Here is a 23,804-nt window from a genome sequence, read left to right on the forward strand (position 1 = left end):
ACCCCGACACGTGTCCCGTGAATGTTTATCTAAAAAAACGCATTATCATTTTGGCGCTAGAAGGAAGGGTACTCGAAGAACAACCACGATATCCCACCGGCAAAATTTCTTTTTTCAAAACCGGAAGACTCCTCCGGGAAAAGTCTCAAGATCGGAGAACTACTACGCTGAAGAGAGGAAGCAGGGAAAAAGCCACCTCCAGACAGTCTAGTAGTCCGAGGAGAAGCGAATTTATGCCCGAATACTTGTCGCATTTCACTGAGGAGTTGAACAAAGTTGACAAGTTTGAAGACGGCAATGCCATCTAAGCCATTCTCGATGGACTCCTAATCGGTGACTTCCTTAACTCCTCGATCAAGAAAGAGCAAAAGACAATGACCGAGCTTATGGCTCGGGTCGGAAAATACATCACTGTGGAAGAGATTTTCCAAATCTGAAGGCCAAGCGAACAAGGAAATCGACGAAGGGAGGACTACGAGTCCGACGATTGGAAAAGGGAAAAGGCGCGTGGCGACCCCTCCAAACGACTCCATACTGACTCAAAGCGTCTGTTCGTAGAAAAATTTCGAGACAACTTGAACTTCACCCCGTTGAACGCCCCGTCTGAAAGGATACTCACGTTAGCTCGCGACAAGTTTACCGATCTCGTACCTCTAAAGAGAGACCCCCGCTAAATGAGATCAGTCCGAGTATTGCGAGTTTCACCAGTGTCACGGGCGTGTGACCTCTGGATGCATCGATCTAAAGAGACAGATCGAGTCCTTAATCAGAGGAGGAGAGCTGAAAGAGTTTGTTCTCAAAATGGTCAACAACGCCGAAGCCTCGACGAGCCAAAACGGCAAACAAATCGAAAACGGGAACAATGAGAACGAGGCTCAAAGGGCAAGAGCCCATCTCAACATTGTCACCTAAAATCTAGAAGCTGCCTAAGCAAGAGCGACATCCACACCGACGATCAGACCCTACACGCTCTTCCTTTTTATCACCATCATTTTGTGTCCCAACACATGTAATCCCCACAAAGGGAAATTTTTTGTAATCCACCCAGTGTAAAGACTTTTATCAATGAAAAACGACTCTGTTTATTGCCTCTAGCATGATCTTAGTTCCCGTGGCTCCAAAAGTCTCGACCCCTATGGTTTAGGGTCGCTAGATCCCCGTGATCGAATCGATCTCCGAGATTGACTCTCTTAAGGCCCCCGTTGCTCCGAAAATCCCGATCCCCGTGGATCGAGTCACTTAAGGCCCCGTGGCTCCAAAAATCCCGATCCCCCTTGTTTAGGGTCGCTCGATCCCCGTGATCGAATCGCTTAAGGTTGCCGTGGCTCCAAAAATCCCGACCCCCGTGGTTTAGGGTCGCTTGATCCCCGTTATCGAATCGCTTTCGCCATCGTGGCTCAAAAAATCCCGACCCTCGTGGTTTACGGTTGCTCGATCCCCTTGATCGAGTCACTTATGGCCCCCGTGGCTCCAAAAATCTCGATCCCCGTGGTTTAGAGTTGCTCGATCCCTGTGATCGAGTCACTTCAGGTCCGTGGCTCCAAAAATATCGAATCCCGTGGTTTAGGGTCGCCTTGATCCCCGTGATCAAGTCGCTTAAGCCCCCGTGGCTCCAAAAATCCCGACTCCCGTGGTTTAGGGTCTCTCGATCCCCGCGATCGAGTCGCTTAAGGCCCTCGTTGCTCCAAAAATCCGGACCCCCATGGTTTAGGGTCGCTCGATCTCCGTGATCGAGTCACTGAATGCCCCGAGTATCACAACTCGTGCTCTCTCGTTGACTCACGAGCCGCGACCGAGGTCAACGTCACATATCATATAATCATCGTATCAATATATCATATCAAACAGATACAAAAATATCAATAACATAATAACCATAAAGTGGTTATATGAAAAATCCAGGAAAAGTTTTCGTTTTTCTCAATTCGAACTTTGAGTCTCATAACGACTCTTTATATATACATATAAGCTCTTGGGTTTGCGTATATTTACAGGAGATAGTTTTAGGAGTATATATTACGGAATGGGTTCAACAAAAGATTATTATACTAAGAGTTGATCTTAGGTGAGTTCCCATTAGCCCATAGGTCAAGAGATACACGTCCGGTCTTTGTCTTCAACTTCCTTATTTACATCGCCGCCTTACCATTCTCTACATTACCAAGAGTCATGAAACTATGAGTCGATTGATTCAATAAGTGAGAGTCTAACTTTGAAACTAAAGTGACTAATGCCATGTGATATCATGTGACGTGCAAACCAGCACATAAGAATGCATGATGCAAATCTAACTAGTTCTAGAGCATGACTAATGTGTGTACACTCTAACTGGTACTTGTTGTCCGCAAGACTACACACATCCCCCGCTATGACATTCGGAACGACAAGAGACCAGCCTTAGACTTCGAGCATGAGTTGTCTGGCAGCCTAAGAGTTTTATCGTTTGTCTGGGATCCACTAGTGGTACCATCTTCATCTGACGTCGGCGCGGCCCAGCTTCCAGCAATAAGCTCTTGATTCGCGATTACCATCCCACTGCGGCACAGGGCACTCAGTGGGCCTCCGCTTGCGTTTCTAGTTGGCAATGGGCTCGCGTTTCGCGAAGTAGTCCCAAGACACACGGGGCACTCGGTGAGCCTCCATCAGGGTCTCAAGTCGACAATGAGCACACGTTTCAAGAAACAACCTCATTGGGTACGTTGCACTCAGTGGGCGTCCGTTTGAGTACCCGTTTGAGTACTCCGCGCCATCCAAACCGATATGGTCATCAATACAAGTCGATGACTTGTAGGTATCAGCGGCAAGAATTCTTATGGTTTTGGTACTCTGCAGCACTCAGAGTACACATCTATGCTACTCACATGAGAGCGACTTAGGGTTCGAGAATTTAATTTACTTATTTCTCGGTCTTTCAGAAATTAAACTTCTTTAAGACCCGTACGTGTTCGTACCGAAGAAATAGTACGAAATAAAATCCAATAATTATTTTTAACGAGTCTCAAATAAATAATTAATCTGAAATCATACAAACCGAGAATTCCGAAATAATAAACTGAAATTAAATTCCCGAACATCTTTTAATTAAATAATTCACAATTATTTAAAATACATCCAAATCATTAGATCTACGATTTAACTCGAGAGTATTAAACGCTAGAAAGCGATTGACGAACTCACGAGTGAGATCGAGATCCACTCTTTTTTTTAATTATCTAACTTCCAGAAAACAAAACAACGCACTCAACCAATCGAATCCGAAATCGAACTAACCAAAAATGAGACATCATCCTCAAATCACATTAACTAAATTCAAGCCGATTCGCAAATCAAATAAACCAAATACGGAATATAACGACATTCTCATATTCGTTTGGAATTTTGTTTCAAATTAAACATATCCGGCCAGATTTTCAAGCTCAAAACAAACGAGACAATCAGCCGGCCAACATGTCAAAAAACCAAACCAACATGCCGAAAAAAACCAATCCAACATGTCAAAAAAAACAAAGCCAACATGTCAAAAACAACGTCGGCCAAACCATCTACAAGCTAACACGCCACAAGACTACCAAATCATATCAACTGAACCATAACTTTAAACTCAACCATCAACAACAATTCCAGACCACAGCAACAACACATACACACACGGCCCAAACAAAACACACGGCCCAAACAAAATTCTTTCGCAGTGTTAAAAGATTGAAATATTTCAATAATGGTTTTTAGACCAACGACATGTGTAAATAATTATTTTGTGACATTCATTGAGGAATGTACAAAATAGTTTATTTGCTTATAAGCAATTTTGTGGCAATTGAGTAATTTGCATTATTTAAAGTTGATGGGTGAGAGTAACCTTTGTAAAAGTTTAATATGGTGCGAGGTGACCGTTGATGTGAATATGTTAAAACCATTTGATGCTTATGTGCATAACATGGATTTATTCAGAATGTCACTCCATCATAGTATCTTATATTGTATGGTGTTTCCAAACAATTGAATCACATTTTTGAATGTGATATTGCTTAAATTACCATTAGACATGTGGGGGGTCACCATCATGCTGGTAGTTTACCTTTTGAATAAGGTATGTCAAAAGAAGGATTTTGTATCTTTATTTCAGTTATTTAAAGGAAGGATGGTTTCCTACAAATACTTTCGAATGTAGGGGGTACTCTACCAGAGTGATGGAAACTGCTCAAATGTATTAAAAGAGTGAACCAAGAGCTTTGGTTGCATCTTTATTAATATACACATTTTAGATATGTGTATTGTATGGTTTGAAAAACCTTGATAAATACAAAGATTATTTTATATAATCTAAAATACTTTGTTCTTCGAGCATATATTTCCTTACAAGTCTAAGAAAGAAGAACCGAGCTTCTTTATTTAAAGTATTGAGGTTATTGAGAAAGTAACTCAAGAACTTGATGAAGAGCCCGAAGAAGAGATAAAGTCTCAATGAGACGTAGAACATAAGTATTGGTAGAAATGTCATCTAGTATTAATTTCTTAATTATGTGCTATAGTGTTGACCTCTAACATACTAAGAGCCCATGAACTCTTTTGAGAGTCAATTATGGACTTATACCATAAGAAGTGATAGAGACTCTATTATGCTAAACTACTTTGCGAAGTTGGTTAATCTTCTTCTTGGTAGTTAAACACTTGGCTCGAAGTCTACCTTCATGAGAAAGAGGAAAGTGGATGACCTAACTTGTTAATTACAAGACAAGACTTGTAATAAAAGGTCATAAGACATCTAGAGAATCTTGACCACTTTGTTACGTATTCTCTCGCCACGAGAATAACATCCATTAAAATGATAATTTCAATCACCTTGTTGCGTAATCTTGAAATTCGTCATAACGATGTAAAATTACTTTCCTTAAATAGATATCTTGATGAAGAAATCTATGTAGAACAACTCGAGAGTTGTACTGCGCCTAAGCAAGAAAGGAAAATATGTAACTAGTCATATTGTTTTATGATCTTAACGAAAGGCTATGATAATGGCTTAAGAAATTTTGACACCGTTAAAATGTCAATTATTTTTTAGATCCGTGAGTGTGACAAATAAGCAACATAGGTATATGATTCTGTGTTTATATGTTGCTGACATGCTTATTATGAGTGATAATAATTGCATGGTCAAATACATATATAATATATCAAACCGTGACTTTGATATAAAATATTTTGGACTTGTCAATGTAATATTGAGGGTCTATTTACATGAAAGTCCAATGGGATTATCTTGAAACGGTCACAAGTCGCTGGAAATTCTTGACAAGCTTGGAAATGACGATTCTAGATGCCATATTGGAGTTAGACAATGGTTGTCTAAGAATTGTAGAAAATAACTCTCAAAATTGAATATGTGAAAGTGTTAGGCAGTCTTAATTTGATTTGGCCAACACTATAAGTAGATTGGATAGCTATACGAGTACTCCATGTTGAAAACTATGCATAGTGATCGTGGGGGTACTGAGGTATCTACGATTTACTCGGGACTATTTTATACTTAATAAGAGATATTCCAAAAGTCATTGAATGATTCACTGATGCGAGTTGGATATCTTAAATCCTTTTGTGGATTGGTATTCATTTTGGGAGATAAAAATTGATCTTTGGAAATCCTCCATAAAATAAGTGATAACTCGATCCACATTGGAATATGAGTTTGTTACACTAATAAAGATGTTGAAGAGGCTGAATGCCATTTTATTTTGTAGGGGATATTCTTGAGTTGTGCCTACAATATGATTATATTGTTATAACCAATTTATTGGTAGAGCACATAACATGATGAAACATGGTATGTCTACACATTTTGTCAACGACATAAAAACCACGAGTTAACTTCTCTTATATGGATTCAATGGATTTGACTGTATTAGATCCACAGAGAATATTGAGGATCCGCTAACTAAGGGTTATAGATGGACCATTTAGAGAAGACATCTAAAGGAATAGGGCTTAAGCCCATGAACAATAAGTCTAGACAAAGGAAACCCAACCATCTTGACTAGAGATCCCAAGATCTTGGTTCAAAGGGACAACCTAATTGTCAAGATGAAGTGAAATCACTGTGGGGGAAGACCCCCTAGTCCTATTCCTATGATAAAAACAGTGACACCCGTACGAGGTTAAGCGTTGAGCTTTTAATGATTCTATGATATCAAATCTTTTGAAATTTTTATGAAGTAATGCGGGATTACCTTTGGTAAAGAATCACCTATGTGAGAGAGAAGTGGGGCCGCTTTGAAAGAGAATTAATTGGGCTTAATTCTTTAGAAACTCTTGCAGAACCAGGCGCATGTTTCAGGGCCGAAATGAACATAAACATGAGAACTGAATCTTCTGTTAGGAAGATATCTGTAAGGGATAAACTTTTGAATATCGCCGTTGTAGTTTACGGTTAATAAATGAGCTTTCGTGTGTTACAAGTAAGTTCTTGAATAAATTATGGACGTTGAAGTTTAGCGAGTTAATTTAAATTATTTTAAGGTAATGAAAAATCTCGGAATAAATAAAGGATTTATCGAGTTCGTCTCGAATAATAAATTATTTTCCGAAGAAATATGCCGGAATTTAATTTAAGAAATAAATTCTCAAGGACGAGAATTATTTCCGAGAAACCTTAAATATATTTAAATTAATCAAGAACGAACGAGAAAATTCTCGGTTCGAATCATATAATTATAATATGTTCGGATATGGATTTAATTAAATAATTATATGAAAAGACGTGGTTGTGACAATTTTTAATGGACCCACTTGAAAGGAAACAAGGAAAAGAAGGTTAAATGGGAATTTTGGAAACTTAGTTATTATCCTTGCCAACTCAACACTTATCTTGGTCAATTACTTTGTCATTAAGTCTTCGCGGCCGAGTAAAATTAAACCCACCAGCCCAAGACAAAGAAAGGACACGGGAAAAGAAAAGGAAAGGGAAAAAAAAAAAAAAAAAAAAAAAGAAGGGAAAGGAAAGAGAAGAAGAGAAGGAAAGAAGAAGAGAAGAGAAAGAGTGAGCGGCCGAGAGGGAGAGAAAGAGAGATCGAGCGAGAGAGAGCAGAAGAGAGCGAGAGAGCGAGACTGAGAAGGAGGAGAGCGGCCGAGGGAGAGAACGCTCGGCCACCAGCACCAGCCCGAGACCCCAGCCCCGTGCGCGCGCCATCCAGCCGACCACCGTGCCTCGCCGTGCGCGCGACCGCTGTGAAGGTTGAGCCGCCGCGAGTTAGAGAGGACGCCGGAGGGTTCAATTCTTTCAGAAACAAGGTAAATCTCCTTGACCCGAATTGGAAACTAGGGTTTTGAGAAATTGGTTTTGGGGATTTCGTGTTCTAAAATGGTTCTTGAGGAATTGAGTGTGGTTAGTGGTTTTTCCGGAGTGGTCGATGCTTAATGATGATATTGATGTGATGAGTTTTGGATTTTTGATGATTTTGCTCATGAATTTGATTTTGGCCGTGTAGCTTGGTTTTTTTAGCCGTGTGTTTTGAATTGTGAATCCTGTGTTGTTGATGCTGGGTTTGATGGAGGTTGTGATGATTTGGGTATTGATGTGGTTTGATTTGGGATTTGGTTTGAAAATTGGTTTCGGCCGTGAACTTGGTTAAGGCCGTGTGTGTGTGTGTGCAATATTTTTGTCGTTGCTGAGTTGTGTGGTTGTTATGGGTTCGATTTGTGAATGAATTTCTGGTTGAATTAGGAGGCTATGACGATTTTTGGAAAGTTATGATTAGTGATTTTGAGATTTGAGAATTTGGAATTGAAATTGATTTGAGAATTGGGGTTTGGATATGGTTTTAAGTTTTAGCTTGTGATTTGGTTTTGGAATTGGTGGATATGATTTGAGATTTGATGATTCTGTCGGGCTCATGTTTTTGGTTAGCTCGTTTTTTAGGTTGAAATGTGAACTTTATGACAAGTTTACGTGATTTGTTGACAAGGTTATGGATTTTGTGACAAGTTATATTGGATTTAAGAATTGTGTTAGTGGTTCGATTTCGGTTTCTAAGTCGAGTCGGGAGTTGGATGTTATAATTGACTCGATATTCGTTTTCTGAATTTCACAGCTCAGTCACAGATCAGGTCGAGACGAGCGAGAGCCGGCGGAACTAAACGCGTGGAAGCTGGAAAGTTAGAGAATTCAGAACAGATTTTTAAAGCTCGATCTCACTCGTGAGTCGTTTATCGCTTTGTAGCGTTAGACTCGAATCTTGATTTTGGATTTGAGATTTGTATTCAAGGATTATCAATTATTTAATTAAGAGATGTTCGAGAATTTAATTTTGGTTAATTCATTTAGAATTCTCGGTTTGTACTATTTTCGGATTATTTCTTTAATTTATTTAAGACTCGTTAAAATAAGGATTTGGATTTTATTTCGTACTCATTCTCTGGTACGAATTCGTACGAGTCTTGAATAAGTTTTAATTCCGAAAAGCCGGGAAATAAGTGAATTAAATTCTCGAACCCCTGAACCGACTCGCAATGAATCCCGATAACGAACCTTAATCTTGTCATCACCTTCCGGATCATTGACTAATGAGTTTTCAACTTCGGGTTTTAGTTTCTCGACGCTTCAGAACGTGATAACGCTCCAGGACGTGTAGAGTTTCGGGAAGCGTGAAAAGCAAGGAAACTCCGGAAGACAACAAATTTTCAGACGATCTTTTCCGGGTAAGTGTGGAGACTTAAGTCAACTACATACCAAGGGAATAACCCTGTTTACGTGCATTATTGTTTGTTAGTAAACAAGAATAGGAAAAGCTTTAAAATCGAATAATCTCAAAGATTAAGGCTTCGGCCGCTTTTCCTGAAAACTTAGCGTGAGTTCGCTCAATAAGTTCAAACATGAGATTTGTGAAACCCAGCCTCTGATATGTGATATAATTTCCTTAGGCTGTGATGACCTGTTAGAACGTGGGAGACAGGAGAGCCGTGTTTAACTCTCGAATTCAAATCGAGGGTAGAAGTACTGGGAGTCATATCTCGAGTCTTCAACCTAAAACACTAACGAGCATAAAAGGGAAATGAAATTTCTTTCAGGATTTATCCTGAGTCGCTCTCCTGTAAGTAGCATAGGTGTGTACTCTGAGTGCAGCAGAGTACCCGAACCTTAAAGAATTGTTGTGTCGATGGTACCAAAACGAAATGAACCCTGACGGGCTATGAGGGCCTGGGGGATGGCGCTGAGTACTCATTTATCGGGAAGTCGACCAAGAGTCGCACCCGATCTTAATGCCAGGTTACGAGGACCTGAAAGACACACCTTGACGGGCTATGAGGGCCTGGGGGTTGCGCCGACGCCGAATGAAGTTGGTACCATTAGTGGATCCCAGACAGACGTTAAAACTCTTAGGCCGCCGGACGACTGCTGCTCGAAGTCTAAGGCTGGTCTCTTGTCGTTCTGAAGGTTATAGCGGGGGATGTGTGTTACTTAAATACGACAAGTTCTAGTTAAAGTGTATACACAAGAGTCATGCTCTAGACTTGTTAGATTTGCATCCATGCATTATTATGTGCTTGTTTGCACGTCACATGATATCACATGGCATTTAGTCGCTTTATTTTCTAAGTTAGACTCCCACTTGTTGAGTCAATCGACTCATAGTTTTATGACCCTTGGTAATGTAGAGAAGGGCAAGACGGCGATGTGAATAACAAAACTGAAGACGAAGACCGGACGTGTATCTCTTGACCTTTGGGCTAGTGGAGACTCACTCGGGATCAACCTCTTCTATAGTTATAACTATATTTTGTTGAACCCCTTCCGTAAACTACGCTCCTAAAACTATTTCCTGTAATTATACGTAAACCCAAGAGCGGTTATGTAAATATTTAGAGTCGTAGTGAGACTCAAAGTTTGAATTGAGAAAAACGAAAAATTTACCCAGGTTTTATATAACGACTTATAATACTTATATGTTATCGTATTATGTTTAATATAAGTATTGCGTTGATTATGGTTATATAATGTTATTCCTGTGCATATGAGATATATTATTATAGTGACGTTGTGACTTGTGACGTAACCCACCGTCGCGGCTCGTGAACCGGCGACGAGAGGTCGCGGGTCGTGACAATATCTGTGGGAAATATATTTATCGTTTATACAAAAACGACTAACAGTTCAACGACATCGCGTCTATTGATTACTCAGTAAACTTGGCATATTTTTTTCGAGGGGAGGTTCAAAGGTTATACATACCTATCTTATGCAGATATTGACCGTGGAAGCTATCACCATATCGAGACGAGTCATGTCCTGTGGACGTTACTCAATTTCATTCATGCGGGAGATTGTTGGAATAAAGTGGGGTTGAAAGAAATTTAAGAGGTTTTAATTGTGGCCAAAACGTTTGCGAGCTAGCCTTAATGGGTGTGAACTTTTTTGAGCATTGTGTTATGCTCTTGAAGGCTGAGAGGTTAATGCATTAAGGACCTTGATGGTTGCATGTTGTTATCAGCATTATACACAATTATTGGTTATTAGTGTATAATATGAGCTGGGATGATCAGCATCATAGACCAAAAACGTTTGTAACTCAACCTTGATGGTTGTGAGAACATTAATGTGTGCTTTGATTGATTTGAACGTTTTAGGCATTAATGTATTTTTTTATGATTGTTGTAAACATTTTTGATGGAGCACTAAGGTGCTAAACGTTGCCTGTATATATAAAGCACCTCTCACTTCTCATTGAGAGAGAAGAACAACTAATAGTGATTCTCAAACACTTCCAACTTTCCTCTCAATTTTCTCGAGGTGGTGGTAGGATTTTGGCACGTGTTCAAGTTCGTAGGAGTTGAACAAGTTGGTGTTGTGTTCATCTCGTACGTCGTTGTATCCTAGAAGGCGGTAGCTCACATTATTCCAGTACCCGGTGGGAGAGCAATAACACTTTAAGGAAATTGTCGAAAAAGCCACGACGTGTTCTCATTTCCCTTTCTATACCGGTTTCTTGGTGATATCCGGTCTAGTTATTTTTTTTTTTTTTGTATTTCATGTCTACGTATTTATTTCATTAGTTTAATTTATTATTTATTTAATTATTTTATGCAATTTGTCTAATTATTTTCTCGCCTATTATTACCAATATGACTAACAGGTAACAGATGATCTTAGGGTTTTTATAATATAATAATTTATTAAACAAGCCAAATAAGCACTTTTTAATTTTATGAAGGGAAATACATCAAACTGAAGACACATTAGCGATGATGCTCGATCGCTTTATTTAAAATACGAATGCATGCGTACGCACAGTGCTTATTAATTATTAACTATAATAATTTATTAAACAAGCCAAATAAGCACTTTTTAATTTTAATTCTTGAGTAGAAAATAAATTCATTTGAATCGAGAGATTTTCATTGTCAACTCTTTAGTGGAGTCAGTTGACATTAAGCTAAACTTGGAAAAGGTTTGTGAACTTTTGAGTCCAAGTATTTAGCTCAAGCTTTGTTCATTTGGATCCATGAGGTCACTGTCACTAATCACATCGAGTAGGAATAGTTAAACTAGAAGCTAAGTCAAAACAAGAACGAGACAAGTTTTACGAAAATTGTCAAAAAGGGTAATTTTGTCTTTTAGGACATAGCATGAAATGAATGTCATATGATGACATATTAATACTCGGCCATGATAAGTTCATTGGGCCTTGTGAATTAATTTCATTTCATAGAATTTTACTTGGAAATTCTTAATGGGCTTTTCTCATATTGTCATGAACAAATGAAGAAGCTTCTAGAAGCTCCTTCTAGAGAACCTTGGCCGCCCAACCCAAAGAAAGTAAAGGGAGATTACTTTGTGCATTAATGTATGAAGATACTTGCTAAAAGAAAAAGAGGAAACAAATTTGCATCCAGATGCATAAGGGATTTCCGCCAAATGGGTCAAGGGAGAAGCAAAAATAAAAGAGGAAACAAATCCAAGGTGTCATGAAGGCTCATGTTGGCCGTGTGACTTTGATAGGAATGGGAAATAAAGGGTTGCTCATGAAGGCTTGGAAAATAAGAGGAAACTACTTCTTTCCAAGGCCAACCCTTCTCCTATAAATAGGACCATCATTCCCCTCATTTCATTCATCCAAGTTTTAGAGATTTGAGAGCTTCTCTCTCTAGACTTGGCCGACTTCTCCTCTCTCTCTCTCTCTCTCTCTAAGTTCTTTTCGTTTTTGTTTTGGCACCTAGGTCCTCATTTGACCTAGCGTTATTAGCTTTTCGACTTTGAGACTTGTTCTCGAGTCGTCGTGTTTAAAAAGTGCCCACTCACTAATTCCTTTTCTCTCGAGTGATTATAGTGATAGAAACTTTCGTGGTTGCTCGAGTTGCCGAGGAAAGAAAAGAGACGTGCTGCGAGGGGAGACGAACGTTATCAACCTTCCGAAGGCTCATCAACGTTCAAGCTTCTAAAAAGGTTAGATAATTTTAATACTCATAATAGTTTTTTATTTACATTTAGTTACTCTTTGTCTAGGTTAGTAAAATCGTTTTACTCGTTTAAAAGAAAATTTTTAAATTCCGCCGCTTGCTCGAAGCGTTAAACTTTTTCTTAACCCTAGATCAATTCCAACAGGTCATTCTCTACCAAGAAAAAGAGACTACAACTTCTCCCTCTAAAATTCTCTCTAGAGTTAAAAAAGAAAACTCTCTCTCTCTCTCTCATAATCGAGACAAACTATCTTACCTCAAAACACAAGGATGAATGATCTATTTCATTTCTCTCTAAAATTGAAGAGTAAATATTATATATATATATATCTCTCTCTCATATTTCTTTCACAAACAAAGACTAGAATTACGCCAAATTACATTTCCTCTCAAAAGGTGTCCAAGAACTTGAGAAATCTAATTCTCTTATTCTACTGAATATGAGGAACATTTCAAACTGTATCACCATTTGTGTCTTCTCTTTTAGTTAAGGGAAAGGAAGGGCACATCAAAACACACCACCCCGTCGAGTTCCCGAAGGTCTCCACCACACGGTCGTAACACCATCCCCGACCCGTCACAATCCATTCGAAACCATAGGAGATTCGACACTTCGCAACCCAAAATCGAGACACGTCTCAAGCTCACACCCCGACACGTGTCCCGTGAATGTTTATCTAAAAAAACGCATTATCATTTTGGCGCTAGAAGGAGGGGTACTCGAAGAACAACCACGATATCCCACCGGCAAAATTTCTCTTTTCAAAACCGGAAGACTCCTCCGGGAAAAGTCTCAAGATTGGAGGACTACTACGCTGAAGAGAGGAAGCATGGAAAAAGCCACCTCCGGACAGTCAAGTAGGCAGACGAGAAGCGAATTTATGCCCGAATACTTGCCGCATTTCACTGAGGAGTTGAACTAAGTTGACAAGTTTGAACACGGCGATGCCATCTAAGCCATTCTCGATGGACTCCTGATCGGTGACTTCTTTAACTCCTCGATCAAGAAAGAGCAAAAGACAATGACCGAGCTTATGGCTCGGGTCGGAAATTACATCACTGTGGAAGAGATTTTCCAAATCTGAAGGCCAAGCGAACAAGGAAATCGACGAAGTGAGGACTACGAGTCCAATGATTGGAAAAGCGAAAAGGCGCGTGGCGACCCCTCCAGACTACTCCATACTGACTCAAAGCGTCTGTTGGTAGAAAAATTTCGAGACAACTTGAACTTCACCCCGCTGAACGCCCCGTCTGAAAGGATCCTCGCGTTAGCTCGCGACAAGTTTACCGATCTCATACCTCTAAAGCGAGACCCCCGCTAAATGAGATCAGTCCGAGTATTGCGAGTTTCACCAGTGTCACGGGCGTGTGACCTCTGGATGCATCGATCTAAAGAGACAGATCGAGTCCTTAATCAGAGGAGGAGAGCTGAAAGAGTTTGTTCTCAAAATGGTCAACAACGCCGAAGCCTCGACGAGCCAAAACGGCAAACAAATCGAAAACGGGAACAATGAGAACGAGGCTCCAAGGGCAAGAGCCCATCTCAACATTGTCACCTAAAATCTAGAAGCTGCCTAAGCAAGAGCGACATCCACACCGACGATCAGACCCTACACGCTCTTCCTTTTTATCACCATCATTTTGTGTCCCAACACATGTAATCCCCACAAAGGGAAATTTTTTGTAATCCACCCAGTGTGAAGACTTTTATCAATGAAAAACGACTCCGTTTATTGCCTCTAGCACGATCTTAGTTCCCGTGGCTCCAAAAGTCTCGACCCCTATGGTTTAGAGTCGCTAGATCCCCGTGATCGAATCGATCTCCGAGATCGACTCTCTTAAGGCCTCCGTTGCTCCGAAAATCCCGATCCCCGTGGATCGAGTCACTTAAGGCCCCGTGGCTCCAAAAATCCCGATCCCCCTTGTTTAGGGTCGCTCGATCCCCGTGATCGAATCGCTTAAGGTTGCCGTGGCTCCAAAAATCCCGACCCCCGTGGTTTAGGGTCGCTTGATCCCCGTTATCGAATCGCTTTCGCCATCGTGGCTCAAAAAATCCCGACCCTCGTGGTTTACGGTTGCTCGATCCCCTTGATCGAGTCACTTATGGCCCCCGTGGCTCCAAAAATCTCGATCCCCGTGGTTTAGAGTCGCTCGATCCCTGTGATCGAGTCACTTAAGGTCTGTGGCTCCAAAAATATCGAATCCCGTGGTTTAGGGTCGCCTTGATCCCCGTGATCAAGTCGCTTTAGCCCCCGTGGCTCCAAAAATCCCGACTCCCGTGGTTTAGGGTCTCTCGATCCCCGTGATCGAGTCGCTTAAGGCCCTCGTTGCTCCAAAAATCCGGACCCCCATGGTTTAGGGTCGCTCGATCTCCGTGATCGAGTCACTTAAGGCCCCGAGTGTCACGACCCGCGCTCTCTCGTTGACTCACGAGCCGCAATTGAGGTAAACGTCACATATCATATAATCATCATATCAATATATCATATCAAACAAATTCAAAAATATCAATAACATAATAACCATAAACACTTATATTAAACATAATTTAAGTACAATAATGTATAAGTATCAAAAGTGGTTATATGAAAAATCCGGAATTTTTTTTCGTTTTTCTCAATTCGAACTTTGAGTCTCATAACGACTCTTTATATATACATATAAGCTCTTGGGTTTGCGTATATTTACAGGAGATAGTTTTAGGAGCATATATTACGGAATAGGTTCAACAAAAGATTATTATACTAAAGTTGATCTCAGGTGAGTTCCCATTAGCCCATATGTCAAGAGATACACGTCCGGTCTTCATCTTCAACTTCCTTATTTACATCGCCGCCTTACCATTCTCTACATTACCAAGAGTCATGAAACTATGAGTCAATTGATTCAATAAGTGAGAGTCTAACTTAGAAACTAAAGCGACTAATGCCATGTGATATCATGTGACGTGCAAACCAGCACATAAGAATGCATGATGCAAATCTAACTAGTTCTAGAGCATGACTAATGTGTGTACACTCTAACTGGTACTTGTTGTCCGCAAGACTACACACATCCCCCGCTATAACATTCGGAACGACAAGAGACCAGCCTTAGACTTCGAGCATGAGTTGTCTGACACCCTAAGAGTTTTATCGTTTGTCTGGGATCCACTAGTGGTACCATCTTCATCTGACGTCGGCGCGGCCGAGCTTCCAGTAATAAGCTCTTGATTCGCGATTACCATATCCCACTGCGGCACGGTGCACTCAGTGGGCCTCCAATTGAGTTTCTAGTTGGCAATGGGATCGCGTTTCGCGAAGCAGTCCCAAGACACACGGGGCACTCGGTGAGCCTCTGTCAGGGTCTCAAGTCGACAATGAGCACACGTTTCAAGAAATAACCTCATTGGGTACGTTGCACTCAGTGGGCCTCCGTTTGAGTACTCAGCGCCATCCAAACCGATACGGTCATCAATACAAGTCAATGACTTGTAGGTACCAGCGACAAGAATTCTTATGGTTTTGGTACTCTGCAGCACTCAGAGTACACACCTATGCTACTCACATGAGAGCGACTCAGGGTTCAAGAATTTAATTTACTTATTTCTCGGTCTTTCGGAAATTAAACTTCTTTAAGACCCGTATGTGTTCGTACCGAAGAAATAGTACGAAATAAAATCCAATAATTATTTTTAACGAGTCTCAAATAAATAATTAATCTGAAATCATACAAACCGAGAATTCCGAAATAATAAACTGAAATTAAATTCCCGAACATCTTTTAATTAAATAATTAACAATTATTTAAAATAAATCCAAATCATTAGATCTACGATTTAACTCGAGAGTATTAAACGCTAGAAAGCGATTGACGAACTCACGAGTGAGATCGAGATCCACTCTTTTTTTTAATTATCTAACTTCCAGAAAACAAAACAACGCACTCAACCAATCGAATCCGAAATCGAACTAACCAAAAATGAGACATCATCCTCAAATCACATTAACTAAATTCAAGCCGATTCTCAAATCAAATAAACCAAATACGGAATATAACAACATTCTCAGATTCGTTTGGAATTTTTCAGCACGACTCGGCCGAGTTCCAAAATGACCAAGCACATCAAGTTTCAAATTAAGAATATCCGGCCAGATTTTCAAGCTCAAAACAAACGAGACAATCAGCCGGCCAACATGTCAAAAAACCAAACCAACATGTCAAAAAAAAAAAACAAAGCCAACAAGTCAAAAACAACCTCGACAAACCATCAATGAGCTAACACGCCACAAGACTTCCAAATCATATCAACCAAACCATAACTTTAAACTCAACCATCAACAGCAACAATTCCAGACCACAGCAACAACACACACACACGGCCCAAACAAAACACACGGCCAAACAAGAAATTTCAAACCAACTTCATCACAATTCCGAAATCTCTCCAAATCTCGACATAACTAAGCACAAAATTATTCTGAGATTATTCCAAAATCATCAACAAATCTTAGAATCCAAAAAACCCCAATTCAAATCCATAAGCCCTAATTTTTTCTATTTTTGGCCAAAATCAAAGGAATTTCCAAAGAACGGCTTTAAATTCACAAATTAAGGTGATAATCATCATCAACCGAGCTCAATAAACATCCAAAACATATTAATTTCACGAAAATCCTTATTGAAATCGAAAACCCCCAATTTTCTAATTTCAAACCCTAATTCTCAAATCCATTTCGGGTAAGGATTTCTTACCTTATTTTCGTGAATTTGTTTGTTTCCGGTGCTCCATATCTCTTTTCTCGGCGTTGGTTCTTGGTCCGGCAACCACGGTGGCTCACGGCGGTGGCTCTTCCTTCTTGTTCCGAGCGCGCACACAAGACCGTCCTGGGTTGAAGACGCGCGAGGAAGAGGAAGAAGATGAAGATGGAGGATGTCGTGGTTGTGATGGCCGGAGATGTTTGGTTCTCCTCTCAAAAACTGTTTTTGAGTTGAAAAAATTGAAAACAAAAAACGAAAATGTGTTTGATTTGATTTTCCGGAAAAAATTTTCAAAAAATTTTGAAGTTGTTTTGTAAAAAAAGTAAAGAAAACTGAAAACAAATAAAATGTGTTTTTGGAAAAAAATTTCTTCTCTTCTCTTCTCCTTCTCCTCATCTTCTCTTTTCATTCTTTCAAAAACAAAAATGAAAACTATACCAAACACTTTTTTTTAGTTTTTTCACTTTCTCAAAAACAAAAATGAAAACTGTACCAAACAGCTTTTTGAAAACAACTGCAAAATAATTTTTCAATACAACTACGAAAATTAGAAAATAGAAAACAAAATTTTTTTGAGTTAACTACCAAACACAAGATGTTGTTCTTGTTGTTGTTGAATTTTTTTTCTTTCCTTTCTTGTGCAACTCGGTCGTGCGAGAAGAAGAGGAAAGGAAGAAGAAGAATCGAAGAAGATAATGAAGAGGAGAGATATAATTAATTTACTTATATATGAAGGAGGTTTCAAAATTTATTCAATAAATCCTTCTTTTCTCTCTCAATCTCAAACTAACCCCACTTTCAAAATTCCTTTCAAATGGGTCCTGAATATTATTACAATTATATCCATCATTAATCCGTAACCGATAGGATTTTAATTATATGATTAACTGAGAATTTTCTCGTTCTTTCTTGATTAATTTAAATATATTTAAGGTTTCTCGGAAATAATTATCGTTCTTGAGAATTTATTTCTTAAATTAAATTCCGGAATATTTCTTCGGAAAATAATTTATTATTTGAGACGAACTCGATAAATCCTTTATTTATTCCGAGATTTTCTATTACCTTAAAATATTTTAAATTAATTCAATAAACTTATATGACCATAATTTACTCAAGAATTTAACTGTAACAAACGGAAGCTCGTTTATTAAACTTGAATTTACAAGTAGAGTGATTCAAAAGTTTATCCTTTACACCGTGGCTCCGAAAATCTAGACTTCCGTGGTTTACGATCGCTCGATCCCCCGTGATCGAGTCGGTTAAGGCCCATGTGGCTTCCAAAATCTTGACCCCCGTGGTTTGTGGTCGCTCGAGGCCCCCGTAGCTACGAAAATCATGACCCCATGGTTTTGGGTCGCTCGATTTTCACGATCGAGTCGTATAAACCCATGTGGCTACAAAATCAACGAACATCTTAAAGGCGACCCTTCGCGGTCTGGACAAGCACACACTGAAGTCACTAAAATAGGTACGACTACGTACCCTAGGGGCACCCCGAACTAAAAATTGATATAATCAAGAAAAGAAAGATCAAGTCAACAATTAGTTTTAAAATACTAATAACCGGTTCATCCATTGCATTACTCTTTTTATTTTGTGAGCTTTATACTATTCTTGCTGAGCGTAAGCTCATCTCTTTGAAAAAAAAATATGCGTCTGTGTTGTAGGTAAACAACTTGCAAAGAGCTGAGTAGGTCGGTCTAGCGGTGTCGATAGCGAGAGGGTTAGGTCATGGTTGCCATTCACGAAATAAGTCTTCCGCTACGAATCTTTAATAAATAAATTTTAATGTTTTTATTTTCAATTTTTTTTCGAAGTTATGAAGTTTCAAAGAGTTTTCTAATTTGGTTAAAATTTAGGATATGGGTTATGTTTTAGTATTTTTGCAGCTATGTTTGGTTTTAAATTCGTATTTTCAATTTGGGTTAAGTATTTATCATGAAACGTTTAAAATGCAATCTTCATATTTCTTTTATGTTTTGTTTCTTTTCAAATTCTTAAAATTTGGTTTGCCTTTGTACAATATTTTTAAAAAAACAAAATCCTCCAATTTTTCTAAAGAATTTTCTAAAGTTTAAAAAGTAAGATAAGTAAGACGGTCCGAAAAGTCGGGTCGTCACAAATGGGGGAGGGAGATGAAAGGGTAAAGTCATAACGGAGCGATATATTTTCTTCAGCATTTTTACGTGTCATCCGTCAAAAGAACCACGTGTCAGCGTGTGGAGAAAAGTTGGAAGGAGCCTAGCTCCTCATTCTATATGTTATGGATTAAAATACCACCATTCTTTGTTATACTTGTATCATTATTTGTGCTTATCTACCTATTTCTTTTTCTTTTTTTCCTCAAATACCTCCCTCTTTTGGCATGTCAATTAATACAATGGTAATTATTGCTTACTCTCAAATGATTTCATTATTTTCACTCAATAAATTTTATAATTAGATAAATATTATAAGAAATAAATTTAAAAGGTACATATAAAAGATCTAGGATAAAATACTATTATTTTTGTGACACATTTAAATAAGGTTCAAATGTTATGTTTAAATATTACCATTAAATTAGAAATATGATTTAATGGAAAACTTGAAATAGTTTAACATCAGCATTTAAATGGATTTCCAGGCCATGATAAAAAAAAAGGCGATACATTTATCGATTATAATTCTATTATGTTATAAATTAGAAGTGACAAAAATAAAGATTAAATAAAAATTTAAATAAAAATAATAATATTTTGGTATGAACTTTAAATTAATTTATTAAAGAATATGTCAAAACATTTAATCGTACTGGAAATTTTCATCTTTGAAAAAAAAAATTCATCTTCTATGTGTGATAGTTAGTCTAATGCAATTTATATGTGTGAAAACTAAAAAACCAAAATATATACAAATTTACTTACATGCCCTGCCCTTGACACATATCTTTCAAATAACAACATGCTACCTAAGCTTGGTCGATTCAAAATATATGTACATTGATGTATGAATAAACGCTGAACGGAATAATGTTTTCCAATGTACCTAAGCTCATAAAGCATTAATAATATATATAACATGAATTCAACCATTTATTAACAATGATATTTAACTTAGGATATAACTCAATGTATTCTTATCCAAGAAATTAAGCCTGATCTTGAATGCAAGGTGTGCAATGCGATGGGATAACGGACTGAGATTAATGCACTTTGATGTTGGAAATTCCATAATTAGGATATTTCTCACATGACGCAAGCGTACGTGTCGTCGAGTAATAAAGAGTGTAAGAGCATAAGTAACGATCCACGAGGACTAGCTACTTTCGAATACAAGATTGTTCCGAATTTCTTCTATTCTCGAATTTTCAAACTATAAAGTAAATTGAAGGAGGTTTTCAATGGTTTGGAACTCAAATGTATTAAACAAACAATATTAAAATTATTTGCAAACAATATTAAAAGGCGAGGAACACGATTTCGTTGGTTTTAATGTGTGGTTGGCTATTGAGTTCAAATGAAACAATGAAAAGTAAAGGAATCTAATCTCACCTCTCGGCTCTATCCACTAACCTCTCTCAAGTTGCTAGGGACCTATTAGAGTGACGAGCTTACACCTATCGGTTGGGGCTCTCTTAAAACAACCTACCGCGGCTCTACACCAATCCCCTAGACTTTCTATAGACCTAGGTGGATCAATGATGGGTTGGGTAATCCCACATGTCTTTTACCCCTCAGTTTCAAAACTTGCAAAAACACTCACTAATTAAGTAGCTAAACTAACCGGGAAAAATAAACACACCCACAACCCATGAAATGCCACTTTTTATTTTTTCTCATGAAGCTCGCTTCTATCCTAAGCCATGAACCAACACACACACCCATTCACTGACTACATCGTGTTCCTGCTCAAGATTTAGCTTCTCATACTAGAAAATAAGCAAATCAACATAATAAAATGAGTAATTAACAAAGCAAGCAAGTATATAAACATCATAGCTATTTCAGTGCGCACTTTAGAGATGAAATATGAGGTTGCAAGGTCCCACACTTTGCTCTATCTGTTAAACTTATAAATTTTGAAAAATATTCTCATTAGGGTCTCGGCCCAAGAAATTTTCCTATTTGATCATCGACTCGAGAAAGTTCTCCTTAGTACCTCTCGAGGCATTACGACTCTCTTGATTATCTTTATCTTTTCACTTTGAGATTTATGTTACATACATATATGATATGTGACACAAAAAATTTCATACACATCCTCATACAATAACATGACTAAAGAATAAAATATGTATTCTCAAATCTACTTTAACTTAACATCACATATAGCTTACAAAACATAAATCACAAACTATTATAATTAATTACGCAATCAAACAATGAAGAACATACTCAAACATATAAAGCTATAAACAAAACATATTATGGATTACACACTCATTAAATTTATTATACTAATATGTGATGTAGTTAGATAATCCTCACATTGACAATTCGACAGTAAAGCTCTTTGGTCGAAGACGAAATGAAAGCTCTACTTGACTCGAACCCTAATCCGCGTAAAATGACTATTAGGGCTCAGCTAAGAAAAAAATTGAAGAGATGGTTTAGGTTATGGAAACTTTTCAAAACTACATTCAACGTGAAATTACTAAAATACCCTTGGCTAACTCTGGAAAACTTCTTTAAAAATTCCAATAAATACAAAGAATTATTTTGATCACTTTTCTTAAAGGCTCGTAATCCAAACTTGCAGCCATTTCCGTGTCGGAAAGAGGTTTTCGGTGGCTCGTAACCTGAAAAAAGAGAGAAGAGTAAGCTAGGGGGCGCAAAGGGTTTTCCCTTGGCGTGCTCTACGATGCTCAACATAAATTCAAGTGCTATGTGAGGTGGGGGCCTTTGTTCTCCCTTAGGAATTCTAGAGAGAGAAAGTGTGAGATGAGAGAGATGCGGAGTTTCGTTAAGTTGAGAGAAACTTACCTCAACCTTGTCTGGGATGAGGTATTTATAGTGAAACCTTGAGGTTGTCAAGGTGTCGGGGCAATGCTGTCATTTGGTTATCGTAAGGGGGAGGCCCTATAACGGGGAGGCTTTGTCATGAAGAGTTCCTGTCAAAGGGATGCCCTATCGTGGGGACTAAACACATCCTTGTCGCATGAACTAAGGATGGCCATGTTGTACAGAATAAGGACGGTCATGTCGCATGGACTTAGAACGGCCCTTTCGCACGAACTAAAGACGGCCCTATCGCATGGACTAAAGACGACCTCATTGCTTTCCGTTCTTGGGACGGTCTTGTTACGCTCTACGTCTTGTCACGCCCGACATCTTGTCATGCCCGGTGTCTTGTCACGCCCGGCGTCCTATCACGCCTGACGCCTTGTTATGCTTGGCGTCTCGTCATGCCCGGCGTCTCGTCACGCTTGGCGTCATCTTATGCCTAGTGTACTGTCATGCATAGCGTTGTCACGCCCGACGTCTCGTTACGCCTAGCGTCTTGTCATTCCCGACACTTTGTTATGCCTAGCGTCTTGTCGCGGCTGGTGTCCCGTCACACCCGGCGGCCTATCACGAAAAGGCCATGTGGCATGTCTTAGGACGACCATGCTACATCGGTGGAGGCCGCCCATGTCGCCATGGTGGAGGCCGGCCCTATGCCACCAGGGGCCGCCCTTGTCGCAATGGTGGAGGCCAGCCCTATGCACCAAGAGCCAGTCTTGTTGCAATGGCGGAGGCCGACCCTTTCGTTAAAGAGACGATCGACAACATGGAGGGGTACGACCGGTCGACAGTCGGTGCCATCGTTGAGGAATGGGCCATGTTTAGTTAAGGTTTAGGCTGGGCCTATTTGTTTTTGTCATGGTCGGCCTCGTTTTGTTGTGGTTGAGGCCGGCCCTTGACCATATTCAAATTACTTTGTTGAGGTCGATGCCAACCCTCATTCACTATTTGTTGTGCTTGACGCCGGTCATCGACCACCATAAAATTACTTTGAAGTCGAGGTCGACCCTCGTACATACTTTGTTGTGGTCGAGGCCGACCCTGTTTTGTTGAGGTCGACGTTGTCCCTCGTCCATTTTCCAGCCTTCCGACCAAGCATTGAGTTTTTCACCTTGTCTTTTGAGCCATGCCCGTCAGGCTCTTCCGTTTTTGGTTTGGGTCATCATTTTTTCATAAAGGGAGAACGACTCATAACACGTGTGTTTACCACAAGGTCATTCTCAAGCCTGATCAAGTCTTCAAATTGCATTTCTCGTATTGTTCATCTGTCTCATGTTTTGACCTTAGAAATTCCGATTTATGAGTAATAAACTTAAAGAGGCATTTTTCTCTTTGGAAGTTTGGAAGTCACTCGTTGGTTGGTGGTTGTTTGAAAATGATGATCCATGAATTTTAAGACTTTTAATCTGGTTTAGAGATACTAAGATGTCTTAAAATACTCGAGTAGGTTAAAATCATGCATAACGACGTGGTTTAGACTTTATTAGTAACATTAATACAATTTCTCTATAAATAAGAAAAGAATAAAATATAAAATTAGTTGAAGACAAAATAACATTTCTATTTGACGATTTTGAGAGAAAATTAACAGAAGGATTAGAATAGTAACCAGTCAATTGTTGACGGTAA

General features: G+C 39.1%; 1 long non-coding RNA gene across 1 annotated transcript; it reads left to right on the plus strand.

The window, feature by feature from the left end:
• Nucleotides 1–6,919: 6,919 nt before the first annotated feature.
• LOC149390437 (uncharacterized) lies at nucleotides 6,920–8,402 on the plus strand. The gene is made up of 2 exons (XR_016300290.1): nucleotides 6,920–7,284; nucleotides 8,085–8,402. It is a non-coding gene; the product is annotated as an uncharacterized LOC149390437 (long non-coding RNA).
• The last annotated feature ends 15,402 nt before the right edge of the window (nucleotides 8,403–23,804 follow it).

This window comes from Urtica dioica, chromosome 7, assembly GCF_054948205.1.
Source record: "Urtica dioica subsp. dioica isolate 48M chromosome 7, U.dioica_male_clone48M_v1_H2, whole genome shotgun sequence".
Classification (NCBI taxonomy): Eukaryota; Viridiplantae; Streptophyta; class Magnoliopsida; order Rosales; family Urticaceae; genus Urtica; species Urtica dioica.